This window comes from Nannobrachium achirus (assembly GCF_963921795.1).
Source record: "Nannobrachium achirus genome assembly, chromosome: 10".
NCBI classification, from domain to species: Eukaryota; Metazoa; Chordata; class Actinopteri; order Myctophiformes; family Myctophidae; genus Nannobrachium; species Nannobrachium achirus.
In genome coordinates, this window is record NC_137819.1 from 39,054,160 (window position 1) to 39,079,086 (window position 24,927).

Below are 24,927 nucleotides of genomic sequence, written 5' to 3' on the forward strand. Positions count from 1 at the left end.
TTAAAGTATATTTTGATGGCCAATACTTTTATAGATTTACTGAAGTAAATGTTGATAACCAGAACTTTTATTTGTAACAGAGTATTTCTACATTTCAGTACTGATACTTTTAGAAGTACTTCTTCCACCACTGTCTACAATACATACAACAAAAATCGAGCTAAGGCGAGTTATTTTTTCTGTGCCCATGGGCAGGGGCGTCACACCAAATTCTGGGCCATGGGTACAAGGATTCACTGCGGGCCCCCCATGAATGTTAACTATTGAAAAATAGCAGATATACAAGCTCACAGCGCGGCACCGAGTGCCGCGCTGCGAGCTTGTAGATCTGCTTTTTTTTTTTTTTTTAATCGTGAAAATGTGTGCAAGAAACCTATGTTTCTATGTCAGTGGTGCTCAAACTTTTTCATGTTAAGGACCCCCAAGATGATTATGTATTTGGCCACGGACCCCCATCTCAAAATATTTAGTTCCAGGGACCCCCCAGATGCAAAATTGGAGTTACAATTGTCCGCTTAAAAAATATATTCAAAGATTTGAACACATTTTCACGACTTTTCAAAAATAGCAGATCTACAAGCTCGCAGCGCCGCGCTGTGAGCTTGTATATCTGCTATTTTTCAGTAGCAAAAGTTACTAGGGCCCCTCCACCTTGGGCCCTAGTAACTCAGTCCAACTTTCCTCCCCCTTGTGACGCCCCTGCCCATGGGCTACGGCCATTCTGCCATGTATGCCTGGTGGTGGTGACAGGCTAGGTCCTTATTCTGGTGTTCCTTGTGTGTGTGTGTGGAATTCACCACACACTAGTCTAGTGCCAAACCCATACAGAGCAGAGTCACTAGCTTAGGTCCCATTGTGTTGTCAGGGTCGGGGCAGGACGAGGGAGTCCTCCTTTGGCTTGTTGTTCGCCCGGCCGTCACTGCATTTCGGATTAAAAGCAGCTTGTTTTGCCGGTGGTGACAGCAGCTTCCCCAGGGGCAGCTAACGTTACAACCCCACTGAGCCCGACCTCCCGTGGCATACATGTGCGTGCTTAAAGATTAAAATATTACACAGATACAATTGCAAAGCCATGACGCAATGATGCAGAAAGTGCTCAAACATATTATATTCTGTCTGTCTGTCTATCTGTCTAGCCAAATACATTTTGATATGTTCAAGGTTTCTTTATACATGAGAGTAAATATTCTGTTCTGTTTCCTCATACAGTGTAAGAAATATAGCCTCTGCCCTGTGCAGGCACCTGCACACATAGAAATCAAAGGGGGCCCTGCCCTTTTATCTGTCTGTAAAAAAGTACTCTTTCCAGACCATGAATGCAGTTTTTATTATGGTGAAAGAAATGCAAATGCACCCTTTCCATGCCAGACCTGAAGGCAGCATTCAAGAGAATTGCCTTTTCCAAACTCTCCTGAACTTGAATGCAGCATCTTATGTTGAAAGAATTGCTCTCTCTGTATAGAAATCCATGCCGTTACGCCACATCTCAGAATTGACTTGATTATTCGTAGTTCAGTGTGGTATCAAGCACTGAAAATCACCTGTACAAGGGCAGTCTCACAGTTAAGCGACAGTAACCAGCGAAAGAGGTCAGAGATGCGTGCCCAGCGACACCGGAGGGAAGCCGGCATTCCCCCAACGACGGGTCTCCCCTGCCCTATCTGTGGACGGATGTGCGGCTCACGCATCGGCCTCGACAGCCACATCAAGTGGCACCAGCGACAACCCCGCTGACCCCCTCCCCACCCTACTCCGGAGCAAGCGTCATCATCGTACACGATGGACAGCTAAGATGGGGTGTGTGTGTGCGTGCGTGCGTGCGTGCGCGCGTGCGTGTCTGTGTGTGTGTGTGCGCGTGCATGCGTGTGTATGTATGTGCATGCGCTACATTTTCCATTGGTCATTTGAAGTGTTACTGCTGTAGTGCCTCATATGCCATTTCTGAAACATTTGAAAGTGCAAGGGTTAAGTGCGTGTGTGGATTTTATGAATATTGAACGGTTGAATCAATGCAAAGAAATTAATGAGAACTTGTGGCTAAATAATAATGCAGATTGGATTGTAGACTAAATAATAATGTAGTTGGATCCACTGGAACGCATGGTTATTCTTTTTATTTCATTTTTCCAGTTCCTGGAAAGTAACAGGTCTTTTTTTATTTTTTACATAGGCCTACAAGGTTTCCACCTGACAGCGACGAGACACTGGTTCTCATGTGGTTACTGCTAATTCAAGTTGAGGTATTCGCCTGCAGAATCTGAATTAACATGAGGCGTTAGGAAGAAAATACTGTGAGGAATCACATTTCCGTGTGATAGTGGAACGATGTGAATTGAAAGCTGCCATGCCTACAGAGGTGTGTGTGTGTGTGTGTGTGCGTGTGTGTGTGTGTGTGTGTGTGTGTGTGTGTGTGTGTGTATGTGCACGCACGCGCACACACACACACACGCACGCAAGCACGCACGCACGCACACACACACACACACACACGCACGCACACACACACACACACACACACACACACACACACACACACACACACACACACACACACACACACACACACACACACACACACACACGCAAATGTTCAGTCACAGGGTGTCTCATTGTGTTTAGCCAACGTGTGTATGTCCCCAAATTCTCACATTCACAGTTTGTCTGTTTAAGTTTTTTTGCAATATGTCTGTACTATCACTCCCAGCAGTGGTGTGTGTGTGTGTGTGTGTGTGTGTGTGTGTGTGTGTGTGTGTGTGTGTGTGTGTGTGTTGAAGTCATCACACAATCCTGTTGATGGTGGCATACTGCAGTGTGTGGGTAGAGCAGTGAAGTATGCCAAAATGTGTGTGTGTGTGTGTGTGTGTGTGTGTGTTTCCATGTGCGTTCAATATGACGAGTCTGTGTGAGTCTCCCAGTAGAGAGAGAGAGAGAGAGAGAGAGAGAGAGGTGTGTGTGTGTGTGTGTGTGTGTGTGCGAGCGTGCGTGCGTGCATGCGTGCTCGCGAGCGCCCTCGTGTTTGGTTTACACAATGACAAGTGAATGCCTAAATATTCATAGTGAGTCTGTGAGCTGGGGATCCCAGTTCAGCCCTTAGGAATGTGAAAGACAGATGTTGTGATGAATGATCAATGCTCTCCCAGAGACTTTTTGTATGAGGATGCCCTGTGGACCCACTGCAGAAGTTAAAGCAATATGTTTAACTTTGGTATAACCTTGGGTTGTATTAATACAATACCTGGCCACGAGGCCAAATGTATCGTCTTCATACGCTGCTTCTTTGCTCAGTAAGGGCGCTCTACAAGCGAGTAACTGTAAGAATCCATGTTATTCAGTCCAATTATTCTGAGGTGAGGCCTCAAAATCCACAAACGAATGCAAACAAAGTGGATTTTGTACGTTGTACTAGCTTTGTACAATGAATAGCAGCCTATCTAGTATATTATAAAGAGTTCTTAAGTACAAAATACTGTGAAAGATTCATATGTCTGAAGAAGAAGTTGAAAGATTCAGTCAGCCAATAAGTTATTCATTGGGAAACACGATTGGTAATATTTTTGAAAGAAATTGATAGAATTGCTACTTCCGGTTCAATGATGAACACTATTTGGACTTCCATCGACTCACGGTTCTAACAAAGTTCAACATTGCTTTAAGATTCCTGTTTCCTGAAGCACACATCCTGTATCCCTTTCTGAACCTGAACTGCAACAGAACCATAACATATAAGGACAGCGATTAGGGGGTGAGACAAACTCTTCTCCAGCAGTTGTATTGGAGACATGTTACAAACGGCTAAATCCATTTTCTTTTTTTTTTAGATTTGTTTTGGGGCTTTTATGCCTTTATTGATAGGACAGTAGACCGACAGGATATGGGGAGAGAGATGGGGAGAGGCACGCAGCAAATTGGCTATCGGGATCGGGGGTCGGGACCCAAACCCCGAAACACTGCCAGGCACCAGAGCCCACGTGGCACGCGCCCGGACCTCCAGGCCAGCGGGCGCCCCACAAACTGCTCTATCCAAGGGCATAGTACATTTTAGGCCTTGAGATGTCACAAGTTCAATGTCCTATACCAGGAAGTACGTGGACGTGCTAAAGAAAGACGCTGGTGTGGAAAGCACAAATGATCTGGCCAGATGCATGGAGAACTGGAATGACTGGGGACACCGATGGAGGGCTCATCTGAGGACAAGAGACAGACAGAGAGAGAGAGAGAGAGAGAGAGAGAGAGAGAGAGAGAGAGAGAGAGAGAGAGAGAGAGAGAGAACTTACATTGCATTCCCTCCGGCCTAGGCTACATAGGATATGGTACACAGCATTCACAATCAGAGAAAGGGAAGAGAAGGGTGGGAAGGGAAAAGAGAGTGAGAGAGATTAGTAATTATTAAAACAAACACATTATCTACATATAGCCTAGTATACCGTATATGAGCATAGCAGCACATTCAGCAAACAGCAGGCCCCGTCAGAGAAGGAAGGCTTCCTGGTGGAAATTATCACAATTTCAGCCATGTACCGTTACAGTGAATCTCTGCACGCCTCATTAAATCAGTTATGGGGTCCTTTGATCACTCATCTGTTACTGGTTACTGATACATGCAAACGAGCGCTGCTGACCTCCGGGATGCATGCATTTATCTGATCCAAAACCCCTAGAGAGCACCCCTCTCTCTCTCTCGAGGGCTGCATGTCTGCTTGGGTGACTCTAGATAAACCAAACAATCTCTAACTAGATTACCTAACTTGCAGGCTTTGCAGTTTTTAAATGAGATGTTATTCTATTTAAAGCGGCATGAGAAGCAACAAAATGAAGACCCAGTCATTGTGGGTTCTAGTTTATCAATCTGACTTAGAAAGCGGCTTTATTAAAACAAGGCAGACACCAACATGGTTCGATCTCAAGCGGTCTTCATCAGAGGTATGTTTTTATTTTGTGATTATTTACATTTAAATGGAGGAAAACCATTATTGTCATTTGTCAGACTCCTCGCTACCAAAACAAGTAGGATATTTCTGACTTAAAAATAAATTATTTAAAGACAAATTAATCTTACAGCAAAACACTGTCCACGTTTATTGCAATCAAGTTGAAAATACCTATCTATGTCAAGGATGACATAGCTCTGGTCCATAGTGTTAGAACCCTCCTTAACGGTACGCCAGTAGCCATCTGATGCGCCTGCAGGAAAGGTTGCGCACCCTCTCGTCTGTTTTAAAAAGAACAAATACATGACTTATTGAAGTTCTTAGGTTTCAGAAATTCATGAAAAATATATTTTGAAGGAAATCTTTCAAAATAAAGGGTATGCATCTTGTAGAAATGACTGACAGACAATCTGAACAAAGATTTAGCTATCAATGTCACATGACCTAAGACTTATTGAAGTTCTTAGGTTGCATAAATTCATTACAAATATATTAAATAAATATAACGGAGGCACACCGTCTCAAGCGACCTTGAGCCACAAGAGGCACCGCAGAGCGAGCTAAAGCGAGCGAGTCCCCATGCCGAATGTTGTGAAGGTCACTTGAGCCGAATCAGCACCGTTCGAGTTGTGTCCCAATAGGGACAGAATGGTAAATAATGTTTTGCCAACTGGCTACTACTACTGCCCAATCACAGTGTGTCCTTGCACAAGCGTACTAGCCAATCACAGTGTGTCCTTGCACAATAGGTTTTGGGACGTTTTTGCACGTTCATCTGGTAAACGAGGGCACGAGGCCATCTAGGGCTGACACACACCGTGACACACGCCATTCTGTTTAGTTTCCTGGTAATTGGAGGATGGGATTTTCTGACCCTCACATGCTATAGTTGTCAAGGAGGCCATATTTCTCGGAAAAAGACTTAGGCAACCCATCATTGTGTGTAGTAATCTTTTCACGCCACTGTTTTGTGTCATGATGGACGTTATAATTTACTGCAGAGACTCATTGTTGCATCACGGGCTTGCACAATCTGGAACCTGCCAGCTCTGTATGTGGTTTAAAGGCCAAATACACTTGACATAATCTGGTGATTAGCACAGTGGTTGGCAGTGATGAAGTATATACAAGTTTACTCGAGTAGCCTACTGTATTTAGTATTAAAAAAAAAGAATATATATATGTATATATATATATATATATAAATCACACCCAGTGTGAAGTGAGCGATACTACTTAAACAGACAAAGCCAGACATAGGAGCGGTTTGCGCCGCAAAAAAAAAGTATCATGACGGTATGATGATCAGAAGCATGGGTTGGCATTGCTGAATTGTTAGGGAGCTCGCCTTGGGAACCAGAGCCCCTATTCCGGACCAGGGTGGGAATGTTGATGTGTGTCCCTGAGCAAGTCTCTTAACCCCTAATTGCTCACACGCTCCTTGTGGGCAGCGAATCAGCTTGGTTGGGCTGAAAATACTGAATTTCCCTAGAGGGAGGAAATGGGTAGCTATTATTAAGTGTGCCTGCCATGCAACGCAATGGCAAAACACTAATTGTAATCCGCCATACTTAATTAATTAAGTCCATAGTTTCGCCACAAATTTCTGCACGTAATAACTGCCGCACAATTTACGCCACCCACGCAATATATACATCAAAACGTGCGGCTCGGCCGGGAATAGGTTGCTATTACTTTTCTTTCCGATCCGCGTTACCATTGCGACGTAATTCGCAAAAAACGACGCCCAAAAACCCCATTGACTTAGAATGGGGGAAATTTCAGCACGTAATAAATGCCGCACGATTTACGCCACCCCCGCAATATATACATCAAAATGTGCGGCTCGGCCGGGAATGGTGTGCTATTACTTTTCTTTCCGATCCGCGATACGATTGCGAAGTAATTCGCAAAAAACGACGCCCAAAAACCCCATTGACTTAGAATGGGGGACTCCGAAAAAAAAAACAGAAACTTTGGCGCCACATAACTCTGCCATACTTTTGCCTAGCAACGTGATTTAAACTTTAAAATGCACACACAACTTTGGTCTTTTTCCGGCCAATAGGGATGAGCTGTAATTGATTAAGCCCCGCCCCCTCTGTAACAGGAAGTGTCCTTCGCCAAACAGGAAGTGCCTCTATAACTCATGAACCGTTTGTCGTACAGACTCGCGGCTGGTGTCATACATTTTTTTTTTCTCAAATTTTTTTTTTCTCAAAATTCTTTTTTTCTTAAAATTTTTTTTTTCTCAAAATTTTTTTTTCTCAAAAATTTTTTTTTCTCAAAATGTTTTTTTCTCAAAAAAATTCTTCCTCAAATTTTTTTTTTCTCAAAAATTTTTTTTTCTCAAATTTTTTTTTTCTCAATTTTGTTTTTCTCAATTTTTTTTTTCTCAAATTTTTTTTTTCTCAAAAATTTTTTTTTCTCAATTTTTTTTTTCTCAATTTTTTTTTTCTCAAATTTTTTTTTTCTCAAATTTCTTTTTTCTCAAAAAAATGTTTTTCTCAAAAAAAATTTTTTTTCTCAAAAAATCTTTTTTCTCAAAAAACTATTTTTTTTCTCAAAAAACTTTTTTTCTCACAAAACATTTTTTTCTCAAAAAACTGTTGTTAAAGTGCGACCCGTGATAACGGCCAAAAATGCGCAAAAACGCCACTAATTAATCGAAATGGCTGACTTCCTGTTTGGTTTCTGATTGGCTGCTGGCCTTGTGACGTGGGTAGAGCTGCGAGGGCCCGGTCATCGCTGCTTGCAGCTTTAATTCATTAATCCTGGCCTATTTCGCCAAACAGGAAGTGCCCCTCACCAAACAGGAAGTGACCCTTTTTCTCGTGAACCGTTTGTCGTACAGACATGTGGGTGGTGTCATATGAAGAACAGTAATGTTAAAGCTTATGCAAAAAATGCTAATGTTAAAAAATATAACGCTAATGCTAACACCAACCGCTACACAAGGTTGCACAGACTTAGCGAGCTGCAGGCACACTTAAAATTTCTTAGAAATTTTCTTTTCTAGTTATTATTGCGACCGTAGGTCGCAGTTTAGTATGTGAACTGTCACAGCTTGACCGTATCTCTGTCTGTAATGCCTGACACTGTGGTTCCCCTGACACATCACGGTGACATCACAGGTGACATCACAGTGGTGTCAGATACTCAGAGCAGGGATCTCCATATGGGTATAAAAGGGATCTCCATATATGGGCATAATAGGGATTGTATGTATGATGTCAGATGACAGAATCCATATGGCCAAGACAGATGGCACCATACTTACTGGTTATAATACTCAAACATAGGGTTGTTGTCTCCACCAGCTGAAGGCAGGGGGAGAGTATGTTTTCGCCCCTGTCCGTGCGTCCGTCCGTCCGTGCGTCCGTCCGTCCTCCAAGTTTGTTACCAGCTAATCTCCGGCGCTGTTGGCCCGGTCGCTGCCAAAATGAGCACACACACTCCCTGGATGCCAATTCAGAACCTCTGCCCTACATTTTTCAAATGGCCCTGTTCTAGCGCCACCATGAGGCCGATGTTTGCAAAACACATTTCTGTACACTACTCCTACAGATTTTGTCCAAGAATCACGCAAATCGGTAGACAGTATCTCTACCGTCATGTGATCGACATGGATCTGTCTGATTGTCCATATTCCATCCTGATTGGCTGAGATTGGCTTTCAAAGTTTGTAAGATTGGTCCGTTTTGGACAAAATGCCTCAAATCACAAATGCAATTAACATGAAATCGCGCACACACGTTCCCACTAGGCTGAGGAAGAAATGCCACTTCAACATTTTGAAATCAGCCTCATGGTGGCGCTATAACAGGCCGATTCATGGTTTTACCTATAACTCCACCGATCAGTTTCAAACTTTGTAAGCGCACTCCCTGGATGCCAATTCAGAACCTCTGCCCCACATTTTTCACATGGGCCTGTTCTAGCGCCACAAGGAGGCTAATTTGTGCAAAACTACCTTTTGGCCAGTACTCCTACAGATTTTCACGCAAATCGGTAGACAGTATCTCTACAGTCATATGGATCTGTCTGATTGTCCATATTCCATCCTGATTGACTGAGATTGGCTTTCAAAGTTTGTAAGATTGGTCCATTTTGAACAAAATGCCTCAAATCACAAACTGGTCTACTGCCTGTTCATCACCGCTACAGACCTACAGTACTTCATCATGTTCTGGATGGTAAGCAATAAGCAGGCTCTGATATTTTTCTCAGTAATTTCATGAATAGACTAGAAAAAGAAGAAGTGTGGTTGTCGTGATGCGAATCACACTTGAATTCCGCCCATGTCGTTTTATGCCCAAAAATGTCTTATTTTTATTATTCGCAGTGTATTTTTCCACCCCAAAAAATACAACTCATTAACTTTAAGCCTTGGTTTTCATTTCTGTGATTTTCTGAGTGAGTGTGTCCGAACAGTTCTCTCCTGAAAAGGGGACTGGTGTGATGTCACACCAGGGCCCATTTCCTATTGGACCCCCTCGAGAAGGGGGCGGTACTTTTTGGGAGGCTATATTTTATTGAGACTAGGCCTATATGAGGTGGAACCATGAGGTAAAGTGGTACTAAAATTGGAACGATACAGAGAAGATAAGTATGGTGCCATGCTAAAATTGGAACGATACAGAAAAGATTAGCATGGCGCCGTAGTATCAAAGACATATGTGGTCTAGAACCGCAAACCGTGAGCTTACAAACCACTGACATAGGTCTGTTGCCACAGAAGCATGAAAAAGCTTTGTCATTATCCATCACCATAATAGTTAGTCAGTACCGTGGAAGAGCACACAGGTCTTGATCATATAACTGTTGATATGTGTTTTGTATTGCTTATTGTTTGGATGCAATCTGTTAGAGAAATTTTACATTTGGCTAGTGTTGTTAAAAATCCTTGTGTTTTATTTTGTTGCATTATATCAGTGTGTCCTGTTGTTTTTAAAGGAAAATTCCAGAATAAAACATATTAATCCTTATTAATCAGCCTTTTATCACGTCTGTACATACCTGGTATGATGGATTTTTATCATAGTCCTTCCAGTTTTTACTTCTCCTGGACTCCTCAGATCTCTCTCCCACAGCCAAAACGGCGGTCATTTGTGGTCCTCCAAAAGCGCTAATTTTCACCGCTGCAAAGTTACTTTTTTCTTCATAAATCTGCTATTTATAGTTCCAAGAGAGCCAGTAATCCACTGTTTTATCGCGGGTTGAGGGAAATGGCCGTTGTTGACATGATCCCAATAGTACGCACAGAAGAAGAATGAAGTCTCGCGTGATTACCGCGTTTCCTTTAGCTTTTTCTTTAGCGCAAAAGAAAGCTTTCTCCTGGAGTTATTACAGCCAGTATGTACACAACAAGGCATCGTGGTATATAAGTACCTCATGAAAGACACGTTTCTGTGGTCATGAGGTAATTTTTACCTAAAGTTTATTTGGTGAGGCATTGCAGAATGTCTTGAGGAAAATACGATTATTTTGTGATTATATTGTAGCCTACATTGTTTACAAATAATAATACACGTCAAAGTTATTTTATAAGTAATTCCATAAATAAATAATAAATAAAATCGAAGAAATGTATTGAGGAAAAAATAAAATAAATAAAGGTAATAGAATTACCTTATGACTACAGGAAGTCCGTTAAAATGCTTTGTTATGAATCCTTCTCAGTCATATTACTAGATTCTAGCGATCAATAGACTAACTAGATTATATTCTTCTGCTTTCTTATTTTTTATATATATACCACGATGCCTTGTTGTGTACATACTGGCTGTAATAACTCCAGGAGAAAGCTTTCTTTTGCGCTAAAGAAAAAGCTAAAGGAAACGCGGTAATCACGCGAGACGCGAGACTTCATTCTTCTTCTGTGAGTACTATTGGGATCATGTCAACAACGGCCATTTCCCTCAACCCGCGATAAAACAGTGGATTACTGGCTGTCTTGGAACTATAAATAGCAGATTTATGAAGAAAAAAGTAACTTTGCAGCGGTGAAAATTAGCGCTTTTGGAGGACCACAAATGACCGCCGTTTTGGCTGTGGGAGAGAGATCTGAGGAGTCCAGGAGAAGTAAAAACTGGAAGGACTATGATAAAAATCCATCATACCAGGTATGTACAGACGTGATAAAAGGCTGATTAAGGATTAATATGTTTTATTCTGGAATTTTCCTTTAAGGTTTTACTTTATTCTTGTGTTCCTTTCATTCTGTAGGCATTATTGTTCCTATTTTTCCTGTTCTATTCTGTTACTGTCTTATCTCACCTCCCTGTGCTTGCTAGTTTTCTCCACCTGTGTCCTGTTAGTCTCTTAGCCAATCCCTTTGTTGATTGTCAGTTGTGTTCACCTGTGTCTGGTTAACCCTGTGAGTATTTAAACCCTCAGTTTCTTGAGTTCTTGGCCAGTAGTTAAATGCTTACACAGTGTTCAGTAGTAGTAGCTACGATTTAGTGGTCTCAATATATGCCTATGTTTATTCTTGTGATCCTGTGTTTGGTGGGAAAAAACATTGTCTATTAGATCTGCTCTGCCTCCTGACTAACACTTGAGTCACACCCAAAGGGGTTTAGTATGTTTTATGGGAGTAATCTATGAAAAATGTCACTTAACGTCATGCTAAAAAAAATAATGTCATACTTTCTTGTGAGGCTAAATTGTTTGCAGTACAGCCATCAGTTGTTTGTTTAAATAATTTGTGTTTTTTGCAATAAATACATAAAATGGAAGTGGTCTTTTTCAGTTTACTAATTTATTAGAACAGCTCAAAGCAATGCAGTTCAGAAGTTTTCTTGAATAAACTTAATTTAGCTACCCACTGAGCAATAGTCGGATATTACACGACTAGTTATTTTTTAGCCATCATTTCAACCAGCTAGAATCCGGTTATATTCACACCGAAAATATACTTTGCAATTTATTCCATAATTCGATAACTATTTATTAAAAAAACAACAGTAAGGTGCTTAACTGATCTCCTAATATTGGACTAACATAATTATAATATCCGTTGATCATTATTAAGTATAGTTTAGATCTAGCCGAGATTTAGCCGACTAAGTATAGTCGGCGTATCTACGTTTGTATTTAGACAGAATTTAGACAATTGAAGTTAATCCCTGTTTTAATAAATATTTATTTAAAAAACAACTGCACGTTGCAGAACTGATAGCCAAATATTGGTGTAAAATAGCCATTCATCACTATAAGGTATACGTCTGGACGGTCTGGGTGTAGTCGTTTTAAATACAGCATTTCAACGACTATCTTTAGACCATGTAAAAGTTATCCTTGGTACTAAGGCGCGGTAAGCCGGTAGAGTGTTAATTAATTACCGTGATTGTGTGTAGTCACTCACTGTAAAGTGGAAACGTCCAGACAGCATGCTACTCTGAATTACATTTCTGACAGCAACACACACAGTCAAACACAGCCGCGGCGCCGCAGCGGCCGCACACACACACACACACACACACACACACACACACACACACACACACACACACACACACACACACACACACACACACACACATACACATGCTAAGGCTGTTAGCTCCTAGGTGCTAAACTGCAGCATCACTAGTAGCTCCTTTAAACAAAATAATTGTAATCGCTATAGGCTTATTAGGCGCCCAATACATTTAGTTTCCTCAACAATGTGCACTACCCTAAAATGAACACAGGTGGGCAGTGTCACCTTTTAATACGGCCAGAAAGTCTGTACTATCATATCAGCATTGATGGCCGAGTGGATAGCGTTGCCGACTTGAGTGCCAGAGATCAGTGGATTGAATCTCACCGTTGCCCTACTTTTCACTACTTTCGACGGCCGCTAACGGCGAAATGTAGACTTTTTCTATCCGACTAATAGTGGTCTAGTGTAGCAACCCGTGCTGTGGTAAAGCAGAGGACTCACAACTTTAAGGTTGTGGGTTTGAATCTCACTATTGGAAAGTCTTCAACTTTGGTCTTTTTTTGAGCCACGCTGGCATAGGAGGACAATCGGGAATGTTATATTTAACCCACCTTTTAGAATTCAAATGGACAGTGAAAATGTTTATCTTAAGTTTCGAACCCCAGATCTTTCATATACTAGTAAGACACCTCAGGGTGACATCGCGCCAATTCTTGACTATCTGGCCAACCACAGTGTTTCTCTGACGATTCTAGTTGTTATCGTTCTGGGGGGAGTTTGTTCATGTTTTTGTGAGGGTATCAACCCTAGGAGACACGGGGAAACATGCAAACTCCACACAGAAAGGCCCTATCGCCAACCCCATCGAGGGTGTGAGCGATGGGGCCTAAACATGGAAATGTGGAGAACACTATATATGGAGATAGTCCAGTCCATCATGTCATAATGGGACTACCGTCATAGACAGTAGCCATTGTTAGGCCGGAGTCAATGGCTGTGTCTATGACGGTAGTTCCATATGACATATTGGACTAGACTATCTCCATATATAGTGTTATCCACATCTCCATGTTAGGACTCATATATGGGCATAAAAAGTATGTCATGTGACATCACTTCCTGTACAGACAGTCAGCCATTGACTCCGGATTAACAATGGCTACTGTCTATGACGGTAGTCCCATATGACATATTGGACTAGACTATCTCCATATATAGTGTTATCCACATCTCCATGTTTAGACAACCAATGACTCCGGCCTAACAATGGCTACTTTCTATGACGGTAGTCCCATATGACATGATGGTCTGGACTATCTCCATATATAGTGTTATCCACATTTCGTGTAGCCGCCCTGTACAGGAAGTGATGTCACAACTCGCTGACATCACACTGACATCACAGAGGATACGGAAGGACGGTCACGAGGATACGGAAGGAAGGAAGGAAGGAAGGACACTCAAGCGACACGATTCTTCAGAGTATATGCGACCTTCGGTCGCAACAAACCCTAGACTTATGTCTTGTGCCATGCTGACATGAAGACCTAAGCAGGACTTTCCTGATTGATTCTACATGTCAGCATGGCACAAGACATAAGTCTAGGGTTTATATATGAAAGATCTGGGGTTTGAAACCCGAGATAAACATTTCCACTGTCCATTTGAATTCTAAAAGGTGGGTTAAATATTACTTTCCTGGTTGATTCTTCATGTCAGCATGGCACAAGACATAAGTCTAGGATTTATATATGAAAGATCTGGGGTTCGAAACCCTGGAGAAACATTTTCACTGTCCATTTGAATTCTAAAAGGTGGGTTAAATATAACATTCCCGATTGTCCTCCTATGCCAGCGTGGCTCAAAAGATGAATCAAAGGTTCATCTATCAAAGGTTGTAGGTTCAAAGCTCAAACAAACATAAAAGTCAACTCAAATAAAACAACTCCAACAACAAATATCTCAAAAGCCTCAATAAAATAATAAGAATAAGAAGGGTTGAAGTAAAAACTTGCGATGGGGTACAAACATAATTACACACTAACAAATGCCTAAAAAAACATACAATGAAAATTTAAATAATTAATTATGTAATTAATATGAAAATAATTAATTATGTAATTATTAATATGAAAATAATTAATTATGTAATTATTAATATGAAAATAATTAATTATGTAATTATTAATATGAAAATAATTAATTATGTAATTAATATGTAAATTATTAATATAAATGTAATTATGTAATTAATATGTACATTTCCTAAACTCCTCCCCCTAGAGGTGGGCTTTATCTATGCTCCACCCTCTCCTACCGGAGTTAAAAGAGGGCGTGAAGAAAAGATTGGGCTCCTCCCTCTCCTACCAGAGCTAAAAGAGAGGTTGACGAGGGAGGTGGGCTGATTCCATGCACTTCGCCTTAAAAAGACCAAAGTCGAAGACTTTCCAGTAGTGAGATTCAAACCCACAACCTTCAGATTGTAAGTCCTCTGCTTTACCACTGCACCATCAGGATTTTCACACTATTGGTATGTCGGAGGTTATATTTAAAGTGAAAAGGATAGCCGACAGGTCAATAGATGAAAATCCACAGCAAACACCTCTACCCCTGACAGAGTGACTGAATCTACTAGATACACCCCCTTATGACCAGGGTTCATTATGACAACTGCAATTTAGGTTGTTCTTTAAAACCATCTTATTAGAACATCCAGATTTACACATTCATTGAAAGCACATTTTATTAGTTTCAGATGATCAAGAAAGACTATAGCAGTTTCAACCAAGTTATTTTTTTAAATGTTTTTTTGTTAAATCAAGTGCATTTGCGGTTTTCACTTTTGAATAAAAAAAAATATGACTATGTTTGCAACTAGTTTCTCAATGTGGTATTAAAACCATAGATTCATTGATTAGCTAAATTAAGTTTATTCTTTTTTTTTTTTTTTTTTACAAATGTCTTTGTTTTTTTGGCAGATAAACAAGATAAAAGGTTAATCATATAACGTTACAAATCTGCTTTTTTCGAGAAAACTTCTGAACAGCATTGCTTTGAGCTGTTCTAATAAATTACATACATTGAAAACTACCACTTCCATTTTATGTATTTATTGCAAAAAACACCAATTATTTAAACAAACAACTGATAGCTGTACTGCAAACAATTTAGCCTCACAAGAAAGTATTACATTATTTTTTTTGCATGACGTTAAGTGACATTTTTCATAGATTACTCCCATAAAACATACTAAACCCCTTTTAGTCTGGGTGTGACTCAAGTGTTAGTCAAGAGGCAGAGCAGATTTAATAGATGATGTTTCTTTTCCACCAAACACAGGATCACAAGAATAAACATAGGCATATATTGAGACCACTAACTCGTAGCTACTGCTACTAAACACTGTGTAAGCATTTAACTACTGGCAGAAAGCTCAAGAAACTGAGGGTTTAAATACTCACAGGGTTAACCAGACACAGGTGAACACAACTGACAATCAACACAGGGATTGGCTAAGAGACTAACAGGACACAGGTGGAGAAAACTAGCAAGCACAGGGAGGCGAGATAAGACAGTCACAGTAACAGAATAGAACAGGAAAAATAGGAACAATAATGCCTACAGAATGAAAGGAACACAAGAATAAAGTAAAACCTAAAAAACAACAGGACACACTGAAATAATGCTACAAAATAAAACACAAGGATTTCTAACAACACTAGCCAAATGTTAAATTTCTCTAACAGATTGCATCCAATCATTAAGCAATACAGAACACATATCAACAGTTATATGATCTCAAGACCTGTGTGCTCTTCCATGGTACTGACTAACTACTATGGTAATGGTTAATAACAAAGCTTTTCCTCTTCTTCTTCTTCTTCTTCTTTTTGTTTAACGGCAGGTGACAATCAAAAATTGTATACCACCACCTACTCAAAGCTTTTCCATGCTTCTGTGGCAGCAGACCTATGTCAGTGGTTTGTAAGCTCACGGTTTGCGGTTCTAGACCACATTTGTCTTTGATACTATGGCGTCATGCTAATCTTTTCTGTATCGTTCCAATTTTAGCATGGCACCATACTTATCTTCTCTGTATCGTTCCAATTTTAGTACCACTTTACCTCATGGTTCCACCTCATATAGGCCTAGTCTCAATAAAATATAGCCTCCCAAAAAGTACCGCCCCTTCTCGAGGGGGTCCAATAGGAAATGGGCCCTGGTGTGACATCACACCAGTCCCCTTTTCAGGAGAGAACTGTTCGGACACACTCACTCAGAAAATCACAGAAATAAAAACCAAGGCTTAAAGTTAATGAATTGTATTTTTTGGGGTGGAAAAATACACTGGGAATAATAAAAAATAAGATTTTTTTTTTGGGCATAAAACGACAAGGGCGGAATTCAAGTGTGACTCGCATCACAGCAACCACACTTCCTTTTTCTAGTCTATTCATGAAATTACTGAGAAAAATATCAGAGCCTGCTTACCGTCCAGAACATGATGAAGTACTGTAGATCTGTAGCGGTGATGAACAGGCAGTAGACCAGTTTGTGATTTGAGGCATTTTGTAAAAAACGGACCAATCTTACAAACTTTGAAAGCCAATCTCAGCCAATCAGGATGGAATATGGACAATTAGACAGATCCATGTCGATCACATGACTGTAGAGATACTGTCTACCGATTTGCGTGATTTTTGGATTTTTGGACAAATTCTGTAGGAATACTGGCCAAAAGGTAGTTTTGCACAAATTAGCCTCCTGGTGGCGCTAGAACAGGCCCATGTGAAAAATGTGGGGCAGAGGTTCTGAATTGGCATCCAGGGAGTGCGCTTACAAAGTTTGACACTGATCGGTGGAGTTATAGGTAAAACCACGAATCGGCCTGAGGCTGATTTCAAAAAGTTGAAGTGGGATTTCTTCCTCAGCCTAGTGGGAACGTGTGTGCGCGATTTCATGTTAATTGCACTCTGCGTTTGTGATTTGAGGCATTTTGTCCAAAACTGACCAATCTTACAAACTTTGAAAGCCAATCTCAGCCAATCAGGATGGAATATGGACAATCAGACAGATCCTTGTCGATCACATGACTGTAGAGATACTGTCTACCGATTTGCGTGATTTTTGGACAAAATCTGTAGGAGTAGTATACAGAAATGTGTTTTGCAAACATCGGCCTCATGGTGGCGCTAGAACAGGCCCATGTGAAAAATGTGGGGCAGAGGTTCTGAATTGGCATCCAGGGAGTGCGCTTACAAAGTTTGACACTGATCGGTGGAGTTATAGGTAAAACCACGAATCGGCCTGAGGCTGATTTCAAAAAGTTGAAGTGGGATTTCTTCCTCAGCCTAGTGGGAACGTGTGTGCGCGATTTCATGTTAATTGCACTCTGCGTTTGTGATTTGAGGCATTTTGTCCAAAACTGACCAATCTTACAAACTTTGAAAGCCAATCTCAGCCAATCAGGATGGAATATGGACAATCAGACAGATCCTTGTCGATCACATGACTGTAGAGATACTGTCTACCGATTTGCGTGATTTTTGGACAAAATCTGTAGGAGTAGTATACAGAAATGTGTTTTGCAAACATCGGCCTCATGGTGGCGCTAGAACAGGGCCATTTGAAATATGTGGGGCAGAGGTTCTGAATTGACATCCAGGGAGTGTGTGTGCTCATTTTGGCAGCGACCGGGCCAACGGCGCCGGAGATTAGCTGGTAACAAACTTGGAGGAAGGACGGACGGACGCACGGACAGGGGCGAAAACATACTCTCCCCCTGCCTTCGGCTGGTGGAGACAACTACAAGGTTTCTGCCTGACAGTGACAATATGTATAAGCTTGTCGATCGGCTATTTTTGGCAAAGATTTCTTGTAGAGGGAGAAAATGAGGGGCCAATGAATGCGGATAATAAATCAAAATCAGCACACAGGCTGAACAAACTCACCCTGCGTGCTGATTTATTATGGAGATATAATGCTTGTTCTGTACTGTTTTGCTACATTAATATTACTTTCTGAGATGACAGTGTGGATTGTTCGGTTATTGATTTTTACTCTGTTCAGATGGTTAAATGTTACATGGTTTGTGGCACCAGCAGCAAGTGATAGAGGGTGTTCTGCAACCTTTATGGTGAATTCAGTGTGTTAATGCAGTGGTTTTCAATCCTTTTCATATCAAGGTCCATTATTTATTGCCTCTCAGACCAAAAAACGTGTGTGTGTGTGTGTGTGTGTGTGTGTGTATATATATATATATATATATATATATATATATATATATATATATACACACACATCGTTGGATACGAAATGCCATTTCAAAACTTCACAGGTCCTGCGATTGGCAAGACAGTAGATTTTTGGGGGATTTGCAGAATATTGAGCATGTGGATCATCTATGTTTTCTATTTTTATGACCTTCTCTTCTCTGACTTCGAAGTTTAAATCTACCTTTGAAGGTGGATTCTGCTTTTCAATGGGATGGTGGTTTCTTGCCATTTGCGAGTTTCTGCAACAATATGCTCCATTCTCCATAAAAATTTGAAAGGCAAAACAGGGAAATAAACCTGTGGAAAAAATGCATTTGCAGGATATTTTCAGGAAAAGAGCAGTACATACTGAAGAGTTGAAATGGCACACATTCTGTAATTGTGAAGACTTCTTGTCAATTAAGTAATGCAGATGTTTAACAATAATTTAACTCAACAACAGTTAAAGATCTATAATTGTCCATTAAGGTAACCAACTCTCCCTCATTTAGCTGGGGACCACCTGGAACCCCCTAAAGGACCACTGGTGGTCCCCGGACCACTTGTTGAAAACTATTTGAGTTAATGTACTCATTAGTATTTTCCTCCGAAAGTGAGATTGGTTAAGTGAGATTGTTATGGCTCCGTATATTGAATTTGCAACCAGCTGTTTTGCACTGGTGGAGCTTTATTGAGATGAGTCATCCAATTTAAGGGTCCTCTGCTTCCAGGCTATAATGCACAACGTTTCCACCTCTAGATAAAGTACTTAAGTGTTGCCAGATCCTGCAAGAGAAACAAGCGGACATGCAGGTCTACGAAAACAAGACCAAAAGAAGCGACTATAGGCTGCATGATCACCCACACAGGGAGGGTCCCCAGATAAAGGTGTTAAAGTGGCACAATGTTTAATGAATGTTTAATGAATAAATGTCAGTCTGTCCAATCTGGTAGAGTATGTTAATACAAGAACTTATAGAATTGGGGTGTTTGTATTTTGGCTCCCTGCTCTTCTACTGAGACATTTAGATCGTGTCTCACCTAGACACAGGATCTGACACGAATTCTGAACTAATTGTCAAGATTCAATTTATCCCCTGAGCACTCTAATTGCAGGCTCTAATTGCTCAATTGTAAACATTTCAACACCAGTTTTAACACATTAACCTTATCAGAACCTATTTTCTTTCAAGATTTTTAAATGGAAAGAAATGTTAAATATTTGTTGAAACATTCTAACTACACACATCTTGTCAAATATTTTCAGATGGGGGTCTGTGGCCAAATCCATATTCATTTTAAGGGGCGGCAGTGGCTCAGGGGTAGAGAAACCGTCATTAGAACACGGAGGGTTCCCAGTTTGATCCTGGGCTCCCCTAGAGTTAGTGTCGAAGAGTCCTTGAGCAAGACTAGTTGCTCATGGTGAGCGGGTTGATGCCTTGCATGGTTTCCTCCACCATTGGTGTGTGAATGGGTGAATGTAATGCACAATCTCTGTAAATCTCTATAAATGCACCATTTACCATTTATTCCCGGTTCCTTGTAATGAAAAAGAAAAAAAAAATCAAGAACCATTGATTTAAACAACATTAGGAAGCAAGCCCAAACAAGCAACCACACTTTAGTAATAAGACCCAAAAAACACAACTGAGAAAATGTACAAGCGACCTTATAGGAAAACAAGCCCACAGTCACTTCATAAGTGAACATGGCAACACTGAAGTACTGGGTTAGATTAAATTACTTGGACCTGCAATAGGGGTTAAATGTTATGAGAAATTCTATCAAAATGGTTTTGAGTCATGTTTTAATGAACAGTTTATATTATGAGAAACAAAAATGCAGTCAGATGAATATACTGGAGAACTGGGTTTGTGATTTAGAAAGAAAGCACCAGAACAAAAGTTGACATTTATTTGATACATTAGACTTTACTTTATATTAGAGCTGGTACAGTGTATAGGACTTTGGATATCATGACACACACAAATTGTATTTTCCCAGTAAATCACTCAAGCCATGTTTTACTTTAATATTTTCACACTTCTTTTTTAAAACAAAACAGATCTACAAGCTCACAACGCATCGTGAGCTTGTAGAACATAAAGTCACGATACTAAATTATTCTAACAATATACATTTTCAAGGTATTTGGTCCAAATATTGTGATGTTTGATTTTGTCCATTTAGCTCCGTCAGTCCTATTTATTTCACTTATCTATTGTACTGTAGGCGAGTTGAGCTGAGAACACATCCCCTTTCATCCGTGGCGGAGTCTTTGACAGCGAAGCCGTTGTATACTGTCTGTCTGTGTGCGTTTATAACCCGTGGCACATGTCATCACCCCCTGTGTCTTCAACAGTTGAGATGTACTGGTGTTCTCCAGTAATCTTCCCTGCTGCTTAACATTCATACAGTTCCACACAAACACACACTGTACTGAGCTGCTCAGTATGATCGTTGCTGCCGGGCAGGCACGTGCACACATAGACATCAAAGGGGGCTTGAGCCCCTGCCTTTTTACCCAGCTTTAAAAAAGTGCCCTCTCCAGACCATGAATGCATGCTTTTACTATGGAGTAGTGTTGTCCGATATTATCGGCCGTCCGATAATATCGGACAACACTACTATGGAGAAAGAAATACAAATGCCCCCCTTTCTATGTCCTACGGCATTCAGGAGACTTGTCTTTTCCGAACTCAGTTAACCTTTTAGAATTTAGATTTAGAGAGTGTAAATGTTCCCAACAGTGGTACCTGTCAGTGTAAGATATGGTTAGTGCAGAGTTTGTGTCCCAGGTTCTATCCCAAGCATGTGTATTGTGTCAAGCATGGAAGTACGGTAACTTGTATGTCTATTTTATCATTTCATCGCCTTTCAATTTAATTAAACCACATGGACACAGCAAAATGCCACGCCATTGTCACGTCACTAACCATTCCAATATATGGGCATAAAATACTGACGACACCAGGGATCTCCATATCGTCGTTGTCGGGTGGAAACCTCGTATCTCCAAGTTTTAAGTTTGTACGTTCTTTCGCAAAGTAAAGCCCTGCTTCGTCATACAAGGCCCGGCGCACAAAAGTAGTGAAAACAGCAGATCTACAAGCACACGCCTCGCGGTGCAAAACGAACGGTTTTGGACATAAAAGGTTTTCATCGGACAACGACGATATACTGTATGGGCATAAAAGGGACCAGGATTGACAGATACAGAGATCTCAACATATGGGCATAAAAGGGAAACAGACAGACGGGTACTCTGACGAAGCCCCCAGCACTATGACTCATATATTGGTCGGATTGGTGGTGCGACACATAGCAGCCAGAACTCTAGTTGCGACCATAGGTTCAATACTAGGCCACAGCGATGTACAGTATAAAGCAGGGTTCCCCAATAGGCGGCCCGCGGGGGGCTACTGTCTGGCCCCCACCAACCCCAGTAATAATGGTGGTATAAGAGCAGCAACAACACTAGTATATCGTCGTTGTCGGGTGGAAATTCCGTATCTCCAAATTTGTACGTTCTTTTGCAAATCATACAAGCCCGTCGCACAAAAGTAGTGAAAACAGCAGATCTAGATCGGCTGTTTTCACTAGCTTAAATAATTTTTAAAATGATAAATGCAAAACGGTTTTGGACATACAAGATTTTCACCCGACAACGATGATATCTGATATGTCGCAGTCGCTGGAGTAGCGGGAACGCCACCGTCGCCCCCTGCAATGTTGTGGCCCTCGGCTTGGTACCCTAGACATAATTCGGCCCTTGGGGAAAACTAATTGGGGAACCCTGGTATAAAGCATGGGTAGGCAACCTTAAGGCACTGGTGCCAACATTGGGGGGGGGGAGGGTAATCACTGGCACACTGGCATAAGTTTGAGGGGGAAGTTCTTTTAAAATAAAATATTTAAAGAAAATGTCAATTAAATTAAGTCCCCTCACATCTTGCAAATGACATCCTGCGCATAATTTTACACTCATTCAAACACTGAATTCCGACTGGGGAGGAAGTCTAGGAGATAGAGGAGTTATTTCTGAGTCTAATGATCATTACATCCTGATGTGAAAGAAAATAGTTCAAAAGAAGAAAATAATGTGTTGGAAATATTTTATATTGATGTGGTGTCATAATTAAATGTAATGTTGATATGGCACACTGACTATCAAGAAAATAAAAACATGGCACTTCATGTCTAAATGTTTGCCGACCCCTGGTATAAAGTATGAAAGTACAATGTAACTTATGTTCATTAAAAAAAGAGAGAAAATACCAAAACCATTGGGACACACAAAAAATGCTTTTTACCTGCTGGAGTTTGGACGACAAAGAATTTGACTTAAATTTTTTACACCTGTAAACCTGTGATGTGATAAAGTTTAGTTGATTGTGTGTAAGAGAAGAAAGAGAGTATGTGTGTGAGAGAGAAAGTGAGAGGCTAATCAGCCAAGAATCATAATCAACAGAGAAACTTTTCAAACTTCTAAACTTACAATATTGATTCTTAACACTTTCCTGCAAAAAAAACAACAACAACCACCAAACAAAGTTTTGGTGAAACAAAAGCATCTCTTAAGATTACATCTGTTTGCTCTTTTAGCCCCGGCAGCCATCTGGATGCAACACAGCGGCCCGTCTCCTCCGACGCAGCATGCAGGTAGGCAGGTGTGTGAGTGGTTCAGATGAGAGGGTTTTGAGTTTCCGTGTTGTTGGGGAATTTTTCATCTGTTGAAGTGTCTTTTTCCTTCTGCTGGCTGTGAAGAGTTTATAGAGGGGGATGCTTCAACAGCTGGATGGGGGCCGCGAGTCCTGCAATCTGGCACCCACACACACACGCACGCACGCACGCAAACAACACAAGTATACAAACACATGCACTCCATGTTTCTCTTAGACATTCATACATGGGCGCACAATGTCACGCACATGTACAAAGTAACTTTCTCACTTTCACCCGCACACACACACACACACAAGGTGTTTGTGTCTTGCACTCTCTTGTTCTCGCTCACAGGAGCTCACAATTTCCCCTAATAGTCACACACTTTGTATCATGATTTACTCTCTCTCTTCCCCCCCCCCCCCCTCTTCCCTCTCCCTCTCTCTCTCTCTCCCTTCCTCCCAGGCTGAGCTCTTGGCAGATGCTGTACACAGTCTCAGGGGGATGTGGTTGAGTTGGTACAGTCCAGAGAGTTCTCTGTAATCCTCTGGCCCCCCCAGGGCAAACTGGGCAATGGGCCGACCCGGATCCCAACTCCAAAACCTGATACTAGACATGTGAAGCTCCTCTCTCTCTCTCTCTCTCTCTCTCTCTCTCTCTCTCTCTCTCTCTCTCTCTCTCTCTCTCTCTCTCTCTCTCTCTCTCTCTCTCTCTCTCTCTCTCTCTCTCTCTCTCTCTCTCTCTCTCTCTCTCTCTCTGTGAGACAGTTTTTATGTTTGCCTTTGAGAAAGAATATGATTTGTGGTTATACTGTATGTGTTTCAGAGAGAGAAGTGTGTGTGTGCGTGTGTGTGTGTGTGTGTGTGTGTGTGTGTGTGTGTGTGTGTGTGTGTAAAGGGCAAATCTCTACAGTAAAGGGATTCTTATACTGCTCACAGCATCACACATTCCCCCTCCTTCTCTCCTGTTGTGTGAGAGAGGGAGTGCACCAGGAGTAAGTGTGTGTGTGTGGTGTGCGCGCGTGTGTGTGTGTGTGTGTGTGTGTGTGTGTGTGTGTGTGTGTGTGTGTGTGTGCCGTGCGTGTGCTGCGTGTGCGCATCATGTGTAGACATTGTGATCGAGGACCATTTTCCTGGTCATCACATTAAGAGACATAAATGTTTTATGGTTATATTTGTGTAGTTGTGTGCATATAATTAGGGAAAGAATCAGGTTGGGTTTGGGCATTTAGAGGTTAGGTTTATGGAGTTGGGGTTTATGCCTGGTTTAAGCCTGATTGTTACTTTGTTGCACGTTGGTGTTGCCTGCCATAAATAGCAGATATAAAAGCTCACAACGTGTCACATTCGTGACACGTTGTGAGCTTGAAGATCTGCCATTTACTGAGCACCACACAAGCACGCAACTGAGTACCACACAAGCACGCAACTAAGTATAAATCAGGCTTCATTTGTGCCCCGGTGAAAGAAATATGTCATTTTCAGCTTTTTTTCCAGGATTTACCGGTTAAAAATAGCAAAAATGAATAGAAATGGCATTCATTTCCAAAGATGTAATACATAATGTGTGTGCGTGTGTGTGTGTGTGTGTGTGTGTGTGTGTGTGCGCGCGCGCGCGCGTGCATGTGTTTGGGAGAGCAGCCTGCATGTGT

The 24,927-nt window shown here is 41.3% G+C and overlaps 1 protein-coding gene across 1 annotated transcript in view; it reads left to right on the plus strand.

Annotated features, from left to right (window-relative positions):
• The window catches only part of zhx2b (zinc fingers and homeoboxes 2b), a 183,759-nt gene extending 159,879 nt beyond the window's left edge, over window positions 1–23,880 (plus strand). The window contains exons 6-7 of the transcript XR_013962401.1: window positions 23,217–23,273; window positions 23,742–23,880. The gene's annotated coding sequence lies outside the window, so the exon portion shown is untranslated. The remainder of the gene's footprint in view (window positions 1–23,216; window positions 23,274–23,741) is intronic.
• Window positions 23,881–24,927: the final 1,047 nt, after the last annotated feature.